Consider the following 13954-nt stretch of genomic DNA (forward strand, 5'->3'; position numbering starts at 1 on the left):
ACAAAGAATTGACACAGCTGTACCAAATATTCCTCAGATTTTGCAATACTTAACCGAGATGCTGGACAAAGGCCTGTCCTTTTTATCAATTAAAATTCATGCCTCTTCCATTTCGGCTCATAACAATACAGAGCCACCAATCTTTTTCACATCCTTTGTTAAGGCAGTACCTCAGAGGAGCCAAAAACTTACGGCCTCCAAGGAGATCACCAATACCTGCATGGGACCTCAATTATGTCTTGGAAAAACTCACCCTGCCTCCTTTTGAGCCAGCCGCTACAACTGATATAAAACTTTTATCTTGGAAAACAGCTCTGTTCCTAGCAATAACCTCTGCAAGATGAGTCTCAGAGCTACAGGCATGCATGGCTGTGGAACCTTTTATCATTTTTTATCTAGACAGGGTTTCTCTGAGGACAAACCCGACATTTATGCCTAAGGTAGTGTCCAGTGTGGCCCTTAACCAAACTATTCATCTGCCTACTTTTTATCCAAACGCACAGAATAAGGGGGAGAGAATTCTGCATTCTTTGGACATACACAGACAGCTACGCTTCTACTTGAACAGAACCAAAGCTTTCAGAATGACAGAGCAGCTACTAGTGGCATATGCTGCAGGATCATAAGGAAAGGCTATCTCAAAGCAGACTATTTCCAAGTGGATAGGTCACTGCTTTCGTTTCTGCTATTCACAACATGGCAAGTCAGTGCCTAAGGGCATTAGGCCACATTCAACCAGAGCAGCAGCCACTTCAGCAGCTTTCCTCAGGGGAGTACCAACCAAAGACATTTTAGAGGCTGCTACCTGGAGTTCAGTGCACACCTTTACAAAGCACTATCATTTACCACTCTACTCTAAATCAAGGGCAGGCTTTGCCACTGCAGTTCTGCAGGGCCTCATAGCCGCTCCTAATGCTATTTAGCTCCAGCCTCCCAACCATAGCTTTGGGATTCAACCCAAGTGTAATGACTGCAACAGTGAAACACAAAGAACATAGTACAGTTGTGTGTGCTTACGATAAATGTAGATGTTCAAGTGCATTCATTGTTGCAGTCCAGGTTACCCACCCTCCATCCCCCATATCTTTGCTGGAACTTATCTGCACTTCTCTAATCTATACAACCTATGTGGTGCATTTGCTTGTAGATGAAGGTATAATATATTTTGGTGTATGCATGTTTTTATTGGCATATTTTTAACCTACCCTTTTGGGGGCACCTGACATCTGGGGCAAGAAAAACTGAAGAAAATGGCATCAGCTGCATCTTTTATACCCCTGGCGCTCTGACGTCAAGGAAGAGGCGACAGTAACCGACGCCAGACCTAGACTTTGGAATTCAGGCCGACTTAGGGTAGCCTGTCAGCAGGATAACCCAAGTGTAATGACTGCAACAGTGAATACACTCTAACATCTACATTTATGCTAAGTGTGCACAACTTTACTTTCTCCTCTGGTTGATAAAAATATGCCTGACCTGCGTATAAGACTAATGGGACTAAAACATTTTAACTGCTTGTGTCTTACTATACATGTCCATATATCCATATAACAAAAAATCCTTTTTCTCAGTTTTTATATTATCTTTTGTTTAGTCTTTCCCCACATATCCTTAGCTGCCACACCAGAATCTCTTTTAATCCATACTCTTAAATACTTTTATCATGTCCCCATAACTATGGATACTGCTGAACCAATTCATATGTGGGTACATAATTTATCGCTGTTGCCTTGTTTTAGTTTCATTAATTTTGTATCCTGAAAAGATTTTAAACTGTCTCAAAATGTTTCATAACACTATCTTTCTGGTTTTGTCAGCTATACAGTAATAGTCTGCAAATAGAGCCAGCTTTTCTTGACTACCATACCGATTATATCCTTGAATTTCTGAGTCCCTAATTTTCTTTGCCAGTAGTTCTAAATATAATGCAAATAACAAAGGGGGAAATAGGACACCTCTACCTGGTTCTACATGCACTTTAATTTTTGCCTCTGATCCCTCATATATCCTTCTAATCAAAATACTTTTTTTTTCAGGAAATGCAAATACTTCCATTGCCCTGCTCATAAAGTCCCAGCTTACTCTGTCATATGTTTCTCTGCATCAAGACCCACCAAAACAGTGGTATTTTCCTAAATTCTACTCCCATCTGAATCATCCGTGTTCTGTTAATGTTGTCAAATGTTTGCATCCCCGTCACAAAACCACATGGATCCTTGTCCATCAATTTTGGCATTACGTTTGCCATTCTTTTAGTACTAAAATGGCCCTGTATGAAGCTAGACCTGATGGATCTTTACCCTCTTTAGGTATTACAGCTACCACTGCTTTCTTCCAGGATGTTGATACTACTCCTCCTCTTAAAATACTGTTAAAACCTTCCAGATCTTTATTGTTTTTTTTTCCCTACTAGCTTCCAAACTTCCACAGGAATATACCATCTGTTCATGGGGACTTTCCTGCTGATTTGGTTATATATCACAATTTTTCTCTCATCTCCTTTTATTTTCTAAACTTGGCATATTTAATTCTTCCATAAACACTTCCATTTGTATCTTTTCTTGACTTCCATATTTCTGTGCTTTATACAGACTTATAGAATTTCTGAAATGGAATAAGAATGATATATTGTGTTTTTAAACATTTTAAATGTTGCACTGATGATTCAGAAAGTTTTTAACCATGATGTATCTTTAATTGTCTGACTAATTAGTTAATTAAGTGATTATGCGCTGATGATTGAATTGAATTAAATGCCTGATTTTAACTATATAAAAGGGATGTAAGAATATGATAGTAGTAGATCTGAAGAAGCGTGCACTAAGCATTCGAAAGCGCATATCTCTCACTTTTTATGGAATAAACAAGTTTTTTGATACAACCGGACTTCTCGTGGTGTATCCTGACTACTGTTTTATCTGCTACGATCTTGGTTTCTTTTGTGTTTGCAGCAGGATACTTTAGGAGAGTTAGCGATAATTCTACTTGTTAATTTCTGAAATATTTCTAATACCTGTACAGGATCTCGTGTTACCTTCCTTGTTATAGGCTCCCTAAGCCTGATGACAGCTCTTTCTACTTTCTGTTGTCTAAGTTGTTGTGCTAAACCTTTTTCTGCTCTAGTGTTATAAAAATACAGTTGCTTAACAGCAATCTTTCTGAACTTGTGTATATTATTGAGGTAGTCCCTTATTTTCTGCTTAGCATTCTGCAGTTGATCCTTCTCTTGATCTGTGAGATTCCCCCTGTTCTGTAAGACTTTAACATTTGTCAGTCCTTCTAAATAATTCTCGTTGCTTTTTAACCATAGCTCCCTTTCTTCTATTTCCACCTTATTTTTAAATTCCAGCTTCATTTTATCCCACTCCCTAGCTATATTTTCAGAAGTAATTTCTATCCTCTCAAATATCTCTTGAATAATCTCCACTATCCATTCCTTAAATTACTCTCTTTTCAACAGATAGGAGGAAAAGCACCAGTTTCTTATTTTTATTTCATTACGCTGTGTTTTTATTTTAGTTGTTGGTGCATGATCTGAAGTAGTTATTGAGTTGTGTGTCAGTTAAATGCAACTGTTCCTGTGAAATGCAAATTCTGTCTAGCCTAGCCCATTTTTTTTATCTTGGGGAATATTATGTAAATTCACTCCGTACTCATGTTACTGAATTCACATCTTCATCCCAAATATTTTCATAAATTTCTTCAAAAGTCTACCCTCCTTTGTTGTACTCTCCCTTCTGAGTGCCCAAGACACATCTTCACTGCGGCACATCAAAATCCAGTCCCCAACTATAAGTAATATTCCTTGCTGAAAACTGATTATTTCTCCCAGAAGTTTGTTAAGCTCCATTATAGCACTTTTAGGTGAAATATAAATACATGCCAGTGTAATCCTCCTCCCTTGCCAGTACCCCCTTAGCACTACAAATCTGCCATTATCTTTTTTTATCCTTTTCTATCACTATTGGAGCTCCTCTTGTAATTAATATAAGTATTTATCTTTTCCTTTGTCCCAGGTATTCTGCTGAATTACCATCCTGAAACCTTTCTTTATCAAATTTCACATGTTCAGTTCTTTCCATGTCTCCTGTAATTTGCACTCTGTTTTTTAATATAGTTCACTGTTCTTTCTGTTTTGTATTTATCTGCGAGACCATTGAAATTTAAAGACATTACAGAAAGCATCATTGTATTAAAAAGTTGTTATTCCCACCTTTTATGTATAACACCTTTTTTTGTTAAATACCTAGTTCCAGCTTTTATGTTGCATGCATACACTGGCAGGCTGAACTTTTATATAGTTGTTTGTGTCACATCTTACAAAACATTTTTGTTTTATTTAAAGCCCTCAAAACACAACCACGCATTACCGCCTAAAACCTATTAATTTATTGATAACACAGAAAACTATGTACATCTTCAAATATTGAAGTTTACCCTCCTAGTAGGAACATTGACAGCCACACACTCAGGCTTGAGTTTACCTAAAAGAAAGGTTATTCATGCCAAGATGCATGGTGCAGCCTGTGCTTCTAACTGCTAACTGGTTTTGTGCTGTTTTTATAGCTCTCCCAACTGGGAAAACCCATGAATGTTTTCAGAGAACATGATCTCATAGCCAGTTTCTCTTTTCTTTTTTTCCCCAACCAGTTACTGTCCACCAGACTGTAACCAATTTCTCTATCAGATTATCTCTATGGAGGCATGAGAACCAGACAGCCAACTTCTTATCAAATCGTCTCCATGGAGACACGAGAAATGGACAGTCAATTTCTCTTTATCAGATTGTTTCCATGGATACTTGAGGGCCAGATACAGAATTGCTACTAAGTATACATTCATTTGCTAGAGAAAAAGCCTCATAATATTCAGTATTCTTTTTTCATTTACTTGCTTTCTCTTAAAACTTGTTACTAAGTCAATCTAACGTCCTTAATGCAGGCATTCCCCTATGCAAAATGAGAGAGAGCATATTAATTTTACTTTTATCATGCTCTTTTTACAATTTTTTTACATTGCAGTGCCTTCATTTCTTAAAACCAAGCAATAAGAAAGAGACATCCCACCCCCACCCCCCAGTAAGGAAACCTCCATAAAAAACTTCTCCAAAGCCAACTTCATGCTACTCAAGTCAGAAGTGACAAACGTCATGACACCCATGCAGACGGGAACTGAAAGTTTGACTGCTGAATCCTAAACTAAGGCACTGTATGATCACATCCACTCATGCATGAATCGTGCCATCCCAAATAGAACCACGATGCTCTCATCCAAAAAAAGGAAGCCAATCTGGTGGTCCCATGCCATAAACAAACTTTACAACAAAAGGAAGAAACTGTTGCAGGAAAGTGGAAAATCCCAGGATGCAAAAAAACTCCATTACCAGCCTCAGTAAGAAACTGAGATCCCACATAAAATCCTCCAAAGCTAGTTACAAAAATAAAATTGTCAAAGATTCCAAAGACAACCACAAGGCATTCTATAACTGTCAAGAATCTAAGTGGCAATGCTCAGATATGCTCTGAGCTAAAGCAGAATGACATTAAATGTACTGATCCCAAGGTTATTGCCAATATCCCGGCAGATCGATTCAGTGCCAACTTTTCCCCCCTCTCACCTCCTAAACTGCCCATCTCAATACCAGAAGATTGCCAAATTCTGGTAATGGCCACACAGGTAAAAAACGCACTCTCCAAAGCTAAGAATACAGCATCCATGGGACCAGATGACATCCCGGGCTGTGTACTACATGAACTACAATATGAACTGGCAACTCACCTAAGTGTCATGATTAATCATAGCCTCACCTCAGGTTTCGTGTCCACTGAGTGGCGCAGAGCAACAGTTATCCCACTCCAGAAGGGGGGATCCACCTTGGATCCTGGAAACTACCATCCCATCAGTCTGACAAGCCTTATCTGCAAGGCCATGGAGCGTATTATCATGGAACTTATAAACAAAGACATTGGCAACCTTCAAACACTGGACCCCACACAGTTTGGGTTCGTGAAGGGCCGATCTTGTCTCCTGAACCTGATTGACTTCTTCGAATCTGTCTCCAGAGCCATGGACAAGGGTATGGTGGTCTACACAGCCTATCTAGACCTTGCCAAGGCCTTTGACACCATCCCCCACTCTGGAATCATAGATAAACTTACTAAGCTGGGCATTAAACCCTATGTCACCCAATTGGTTGCCAACTGGCTTACTGACAGAACCCACACTGAAAAAGTAGCCAACTCCAAATCCAGCTCCATACAACTGACAAGTGGAGTACCTCAGGGTTCAGTCCTGGGATTGCTCTTGTCTGGCATCTACTTCTCTGAAGTACAGTCCACACTAAGGGACTCTGGCTAACAAAGTTCGCAGATGTCTGCAAACTGGGAGCCATTATTGAATCCCCAAATTATGTGGATACTCTACAAAAGGGCCTTACAGAAACAGATGCTTGGTGCCAGAGCCATGGGCTCAAGCTCAATGCCAAAAAATGTATAGTTATCCCCTTTGGGGAAAAAACATGTACCCATGAATTACCACATAGGTGGCAGTACACTAAACACCGAAGGTGTGATAAAAGAGACTTAGGGACACAGGTGGACAGTGATCTCACCTTCGATAACCACATCGCCACAGCAGTCAGGAAATCCTATGTGGCACACCTCATCACTAAGGGCTTTTCATCCAGAAAAAAGGAGGTCATTGTCCCACTGTACTCATCTCTCATTAGACCCATTATAGAATACAACGCCCTATTTGGTATGTACCTCTCAAGACATCTGCAACAACTGGAAAGGCCGCAAAAATACCTCACTAAAAGAATCACAGGCCTAAAGCAGATGCCTTACGCTGACCGCCTTAAACTCCAGCTATACTCTGTCGCATATCGTCTACTCAGAGGCAATCTCAGCTTAACATATAAGGCCATGTCAAACCCAGAGCTGTTGGACATGCTACACTTAAAGAAATCCCAATCCCTCAGAGCCACACGGTCCAGGGATCTAAACCTTGTCATCACAATAAACAAAACATGCTGGAGGGATAGGTTCCTGACCCAGAGACTCCCCAGACTTTGGAATAGACTGCCCATACATGTCAAGCAGAGTGCCTCTTTGGCCGTCTTCAAAAGGAACCTTGACGATTGGATGGGAGAAAGGAATTCACCCTGGGGATCACGTCAGTCACCCTGCTAAGGCTCCAGGGAAGTAAATAGTGTGGGAAGAAATAGCCAGGGAATTGTTATGGCTAGGCTTGTATAGGCCCTAGGGCTGATAGCCTAGTACCAACCTATGAACCTATGAGAATGGAGGAAGAAAGGAAAAAAACAGCAGCACTTACTTATAATCCCCATTATACTTAAAAATAACTGACAAAACTTTAATTTATAGCATGCAAAGAAAACCATACATCACAAAAATAGTACTATTAAGGAAAAATGTTTTCCTTTACTTAACTTTCTCCCCTATCTTCCCATACTCTAAGCATTTATCCAAACATTAGAGTCCCCACAAGTCGAACAAATTCTGAAAAAGTCCAATATTTTCTTGTTCTATTTCACAAATATAATTATTGCATTGTAATCCCACATTACTGATTTTATTACTGTTCATCTCCATCTCCCAAATCCCATGTCTGCTTCATTTCCATCATACTCTCTGTTCTAGTCAACTCTCATGCTCCCTTCCTTCTCTCCAACCTTTTCTGTTGAAATAGTGGAAAAGGTTCACAGGTATACTTTCTGTGTGGTCTTTATCACCAGAAGACCAGGAAGCAGAATCCCCTTCTGTTTCACAGCTCACGTTTTCTTGAATAAACTTTTGTATTTCCCCCTTAGCATGTACTTCATCAAAAAATGATTTGTTTTTCCTTCCAGGAAAGAATACCTTGAAGACAGATGGGTACAGCAGTTTGAGTCTCACACCTGTGTCTTGATATTCCCTGAATAGTGGAGTGAATTTACTCCTCTTCTGCCTGGTGTACAATGAGTAATCATTCTCCACAAACACTCTTGTGTCTTCCACTGATGTTCTTTGTGTTTCATTATTGCAGTCATCACTTTTGGGTTATCTGCTTGCAGTAGCCCTCAGTCGGCCTGATTAACAAAGTCTTGGGTCCTGCGTCAGTTGTTGTCCCTTCCTCCATGATGACAGGTCGTTAGGGGTATAAAACATGCAGCCGACGCCATTACATCAGTCATTCTTGCCGTGCGGTGCCCGAGCAGAAACTTTTCGCAAGTGCCAGTCGGCCGACTCCTCCATAGTCTTCAACTAAAAGGCTAAGTGCCCCATTGGGGAATCTTTTTCTTGCTCTAAACCGATGTCAGTAAAAGTAAATAATTGCATTACTTGTGGAAAGCAAATACCTCATAAAGATTTTCATTGGTACTGTATTCCTTGCCTAGGCCCTGACCACGATGTACCTCGCTGTCGGTTTTGTGCCTTATTTAAACCATGAACTATCCGTCGTCTGTATATTTTTCGCTCCTAAATATTTTGGTACTCTGTTCAGTTATCCTGATATGTCTTCGGTAAGCCATCTGACTACCGACATTCCGAAAAAATGCAAAGATAAAGACAGAGACAGGCTGCCTAGGTCCAAAGCTGCAGACGACGCTTTTCCTAAGCCAGTCGCCAGTTGTCCATGAGGTGTTTTCGCAGCCACTGATACCCGCTACTTCAGATTCGCAGGCCTCTACTGAGACCCATTTGGAGTCCGGTATGCTAGGAGATGCTTCAACTCTGGAGCCTACGGATGTCTCTACCTTGGGTGGGTCCGGAGCCGCTGTGCAGGCACTGGCTTCTGAGGGTGTATTCAGGCCTACTGACTTGCATATTAAACCAACGCCATCTTCTTCAAGGCCTAAAACTCGGACCATACCTAAAAAGTGACACCCAGACCGCATGGTCAGGCCTCTATGCTTAAAAAACAAATGATAAGAATGGCTGAAAACCTTATTACTTTAATCAGGGGAAGCCAGCCTTCCCCCTCTAAGAGACCTAGGACTGAGTTTGCTTATGATACTTCTGACCAGGATTCTGAATTTTCTGTTTCCTCTGACCAGGATTTACCCTCATCTACCTATGAGGATTCTGATGCTGAGGACTCTATTCCCTCTGTCTCTAACCCCCCGCCCCCCCACGGAGAGGATTTCTCTTTTGGTGAAACCTTGCATACTCTCAGGGAGCATTTTCATTGGGAAAGCCAGGATTTCTCTGATTCTAACAAGAGGCTTAGGGATTTCTTACTCCTGCCCCAGCACAGGCCTTTAGCCATGCCTCCTGTACTAGACATTGTTGATGACGCCTTTGCAGAATCTAGCTTGGCCCCTGACTCTTTACCTCCTGCTCCCAGAAAACCTGATAGATATTACAGAGTCCCTGACTTTCACAAGTTCCTTTTTAAAAATCCTACTGCTGATCCTGAGACCATTTCACAGGGACCCAAGGGCATTAAAGCTACTTCTGCCAAAAATCGTACCCCCTCTGATAGAGACTCCAGGGCGCTGGATAGATGGGGTAAGAAGGTATACACTTCAGCAGCTTTGGCCTTTAGGGCCTTAAACTGACAGTTTCATATGTTAAAGTATCAGCAGCATATTACTGGATTGCTTAAACAGAAAATAATGTTGATTCCTGATTGTGCTGAAAATAAGGATTTACTGGATTTGCCACATTCAGCTAAACAAGTTGGAAAACATACTTTGCAGTGTGGTTTTGATTCTCTAGAGGCATCTTGCAGGGCTGCTGTAACTGGGTCTGTACTGAAAAGGCATACTTGGCTTAAGGAGCAATCCTTGCCAGATCATGTTAAAGTGCAATTACTGGATGCTCCCTTAAACCAGGACCGCCTGTTTGGCAACAAGGCAGAAGAAGTTCTTAAAAAGATGGAGGAAAAAGCTAAATCTATGCAAACTGTTAAAGATTTTTTACAAGTACAACCTCCAAGATTTAGTAGGCATTGGCCTTCCAAGAATTGGTCCTTTCTGCCTCTTCCAGACCTTCTCAGTCCAAACACAGATCCAGCAGAACTCCCAGGCTTCAGTCCCAGGGTACGCACAGGACTAAGCAGTGGGGGGGCCTCCACTTCCAAATCTGGGAGTAATAAAACTACCCCTATGGTAAACGGTCTCAATGACTTATTTTTAAAACTTCCAAGCACTTCTCAACTGACTGCCCCTTTGGGGAGAAAGATTGCTCTTCATGCAAAGAACTGGGAACTCATTACCCAGGACAAATGCGTTTTAAATATAGTGTCCCAGGGATACAGATTTCACTTCCACACGTTACCAACAGCAAGTGGGTGGCCAGCTGTACCCCCAAATCAGTGGGCAGAGGCCCAAAAGCAAGTACTTTCTCTCTTAAGCATGGGGCTATTCAATTCGTACCAGAAGAGGAAAAGTGACAAGGTTTCTACTTGAGACTTTTCCGGGTACCCAGAAAAGACTATTCATGGCGTCCTATCCTGGACCTGTCTTTTCTAAACACCTTTTTGGTGATTCCAAAATTCAAGATGCTGGCTCTTCACCAGTTGTTTCCTATGCTAGGCAAAGACACCTGGTTGGCAACACTAGATCTAAAGGAAGCATATCTGCACATCCCAATCAGGGACTCTTGCAGAAGATACCTACGCTTCAAAGCAGGCTACACGCATCATCAGTTCTCTGCACTGCCCTTTGGCTTATCTACTGCGTCCAGGGTATTCACAAAGTGCCTAGCTCCAGTCATGGCATTTTGCAGGCAAAGAAATATTCAAATATACCCATACCTGGACGATTGTCTAATTCAGGCAGAAAGCCAGGACATACTTTTGAAGTATCTGGCCTTTGTACAAAGGGTGCTAACTTGTCTGGGGTACACCATAAACGAAAAGAAATCACACCTGGTACCCTGTCAACAAATTATATTCCTGGGTGCAAGCTTGAATACAACTTCCTAGATGGCTTTCCTCACGCCAGAGAAACCAATTAATTTGACAACCTACTTCAAACATGTGGCCACAAAAAACCCTATCTGCAAGGCAAATACTACAAGCCTTAGGGTTCATGACTTCCCATATTCTTCTAATTCCATATACAAGACTGCATATGAGGAAACTACAGTGGTATCTAAAAAGCCTATGGTGTCAACATTCTCAGGATCTAGAAGCAAAGATTCCTATTATACCTTGCCTATGCCTAGAGTTCCTTTGGTGGGCAGAGGCCTGCCACCAGAACAAGGAACTACCATTCACACTACCCCCTGCAGCCCAAACCCTAACAACAGATGCATCAGACTATGCATGGGGGGCTCACCTGGCAGGGAAGTGCATTTGGGGCAAATGGAACCCAAGTCAAATGCACCTGCATGTCAATGAGAAAGAAATGTTAGCTGTACAGAATGCTGTGACAGCCTTCAAGGACCACATTCTTCCAGGACAATTAATGGTAAAGACGGACAACACCACTGTTATGTGGTACATAAACAAGCAGGAGGGTACACATTCTTACCTCATCTGCAGACTAGCCATGGCATTGTGGAACACAGCCCTGAGCTACCAAGTGCATCTATAAGCCCAATTCCTGCCAGGAAAACTAAATACACTGGCACACGAACTAAGTAGAAACTTCATGGACCCACACGAGTGGAAACTGGAACCAAGGACTTTCAACATGTTGACAAGCAAATGGAGGAGCCCAGATATAGACCTGTTTGCCTCTCACAAGAACTATCAATTGGACAAATTTTGCACAAGGACTCCCCACAAACAAGCTTGGAAAGTGGATGCCCTGTCCTTCAGTTTCTGCCTTTCCTCCTCTGCCTCTGCTCCCCAAAGTACTACGAAAGATCAAACTAGACAAACCCAAGGACGATTTTGATTGCACCAGACTGGTCAAGCCAGCACTGGTACCTCCTCTTGCGCAGTGTGTCACTGTTGGCCCCATGGCACCTGCCTCCGACTCCTACCCTATTGTCTCAGCAGGAAAACCAGATTCTGCACCCTCAGCTTCAAACACTGAACCTAGCAGAGTGGCTAATTACCTAATATCTCCTTTACCATCCCTCAGTAAACCAGTGATGGATATCATTTTAGAGGCAAGGAGGCCTAGTACTAGAAAATCTTATGCTGAAAAATGGAAAAGATTCTGTGCCTGGAACCATTCTCAAGGGATGAGCAGAGCAGTGCCCAATTTACCTCAGATTGTACAGTACTTAACTGAGATGCTTCACAAGGGCCTGTCTTTCTCCTCGATCAAAATTCATGCCTCAGCCATTTCAGCTCATTATAACACAGAACCTCCCCTCTTCTCTCATCCACTGCTCAAGCAGTTCCTCAGAGGGGCCAAAAATTTACGACCACCCAAGAGAGCTCCAACTCCAACCTGGGACCTTAACATTGTATTGGAGAAACTTACTCTTCCTCTTTTCGAGCCAGCTGCTACTGCAGACTTAACATTCCTTTCTTGGAAAACAGCTTTCCTTTTAGAAATCACTTCAGCAAGAAGGGTATCTGAATTACAGGCCCTTATGGCAGTGGAGCCTTTCATCATCTTTCATGCGGACAGGGTGTCCCTCAGGACCAATCCATCATTCATGCCCAAGATGGTATCCAGTGTGGCCCTTAATCAGTTCATTCATTTGCCAGCCTTCTTTCCTAATCCACAGAACAAAGGGGAATGGATTCTGCACTCCTTAGATGTGCACAGACAACTTAGATTCCACTTGGACAGGACTAAACCTCAAAGAAAATCTGAACAACTGCTGGTGGCATTTGCTGCAGGGGCAGAGTGGAAGACTATGTCAAAGCAAACCATTTCCAAATGGATAGGCCATTTCATTAATTTCTGTTACAAGCACCATGGAAAACCTATCCCACAGGGGATCAGAACCCACTCAACTAGGGCTGCATCGACCTCTACAGCCTTTCTCAGAGGCGTCCCTACCAGGGACATCCTAGAAGCTGCTACCTGGAGTTCTGTACATACTTTCACCAAGCATTGCCATCTGCCAATTTTCTCTAACTCCAGAGCTGGCTTTGCCACTGCAGTCTTGCAGGGCCTTATAGCTGATCCTAATGCTATCTAAATTCCTCCTCCCATCCTTAGCTTTGGGAATCTACCCAAAAGCGATGACAGCAACAGTGAAACACGAAGAACATAGCACAGTTGTGTACACTTACCATAAATGTAGATGTTTGAGTGTATTCACTGTTGCAGTCCTGGTTACCCTCCCTCCAACCCCCTTACTTTTTTGGCTATACCTCTACTCTCCTTTACTATACTCAAAAGCTTTTTGGTGTATTGGCTTTTTTGTTGGAGGTATAACCTTGTATATTTATAGATTTAATTGCTTCCCATTTGGGGGCACCTGACATCTGGGGCAAGAAAAACTGATGTAATGGTGTCTGCTGAATGTTTTATACCCCTGACGACCTGACGTCACGGAAGAAGGGATAGCAACCGACGCAGGACCCAAGACTTTGTTAAACAGGCCGACTGAGGGCTACTGCAAGCAGATAACCCAAAAGTGATGACCGCAACAGTGAATACACTCTAACATCTACATTTATGGTAAGTGTACACAGCTGTACATTTTGTATTTTGTGCTTCTGCCGCAGTTTTGTCAGTCAACTCCTCCTGCTGGCAGGATTGCATTATTATTAAAGGTCTAGGTTGCTTTCTCATATCCAGGTTTGGAGCATACACATGATGTGCTCTTTCAGAACTTCCCCTCTTCTCTCATCTGCTCCAGTCTCTGTGTCTACCTGCTCCATTCTCCCTGCGGTCTCGCTCTACTCCTCTCCCTACCCCCAATTCCCACCCACCCCCAGGGGTCCTACTCTTATACTTTCTAACCACACCTCTTCCCATACCCACTTCACATTTCCCATTGGCCAACTTCTCTTTCATCTCCCATCTCTAACCACTCCCCTTCATACTCACCACTCCCTCCTATCTTTACACACTCCCACCTTATATACT

General features: G+C 42.2%; 1 protein-coding gene across 2 annotated transcripts in view; it reads left to right on the forward strand.

Annotated features, from left to right (window-relative positions):
- IMPDH2 (inosine monophosphate dehydrogenase 2) overlaps nucleotides 1–13954 on the forward strand; it is a 1061056-nt gene that overhangs the window by 232960 nt on the left and 814142 nt on the right. The window lies entirely within an intron of this gene.

The sequence above is a fragment of the Protopterus annectens genome, chromosome 7.part1 (assembly GCF_019279795.1).
Source record: "Protopterus annectens isolate FY-2018-M chromosome 7.part1, PAN1.0, whole genome shotgun sequence".
NCBI classification, from domain to species: Eukaryota; Metazoa; Chordata; order Ceratodontiformes; family Protopteridae; genus Protopterus; species Protopterus annectens.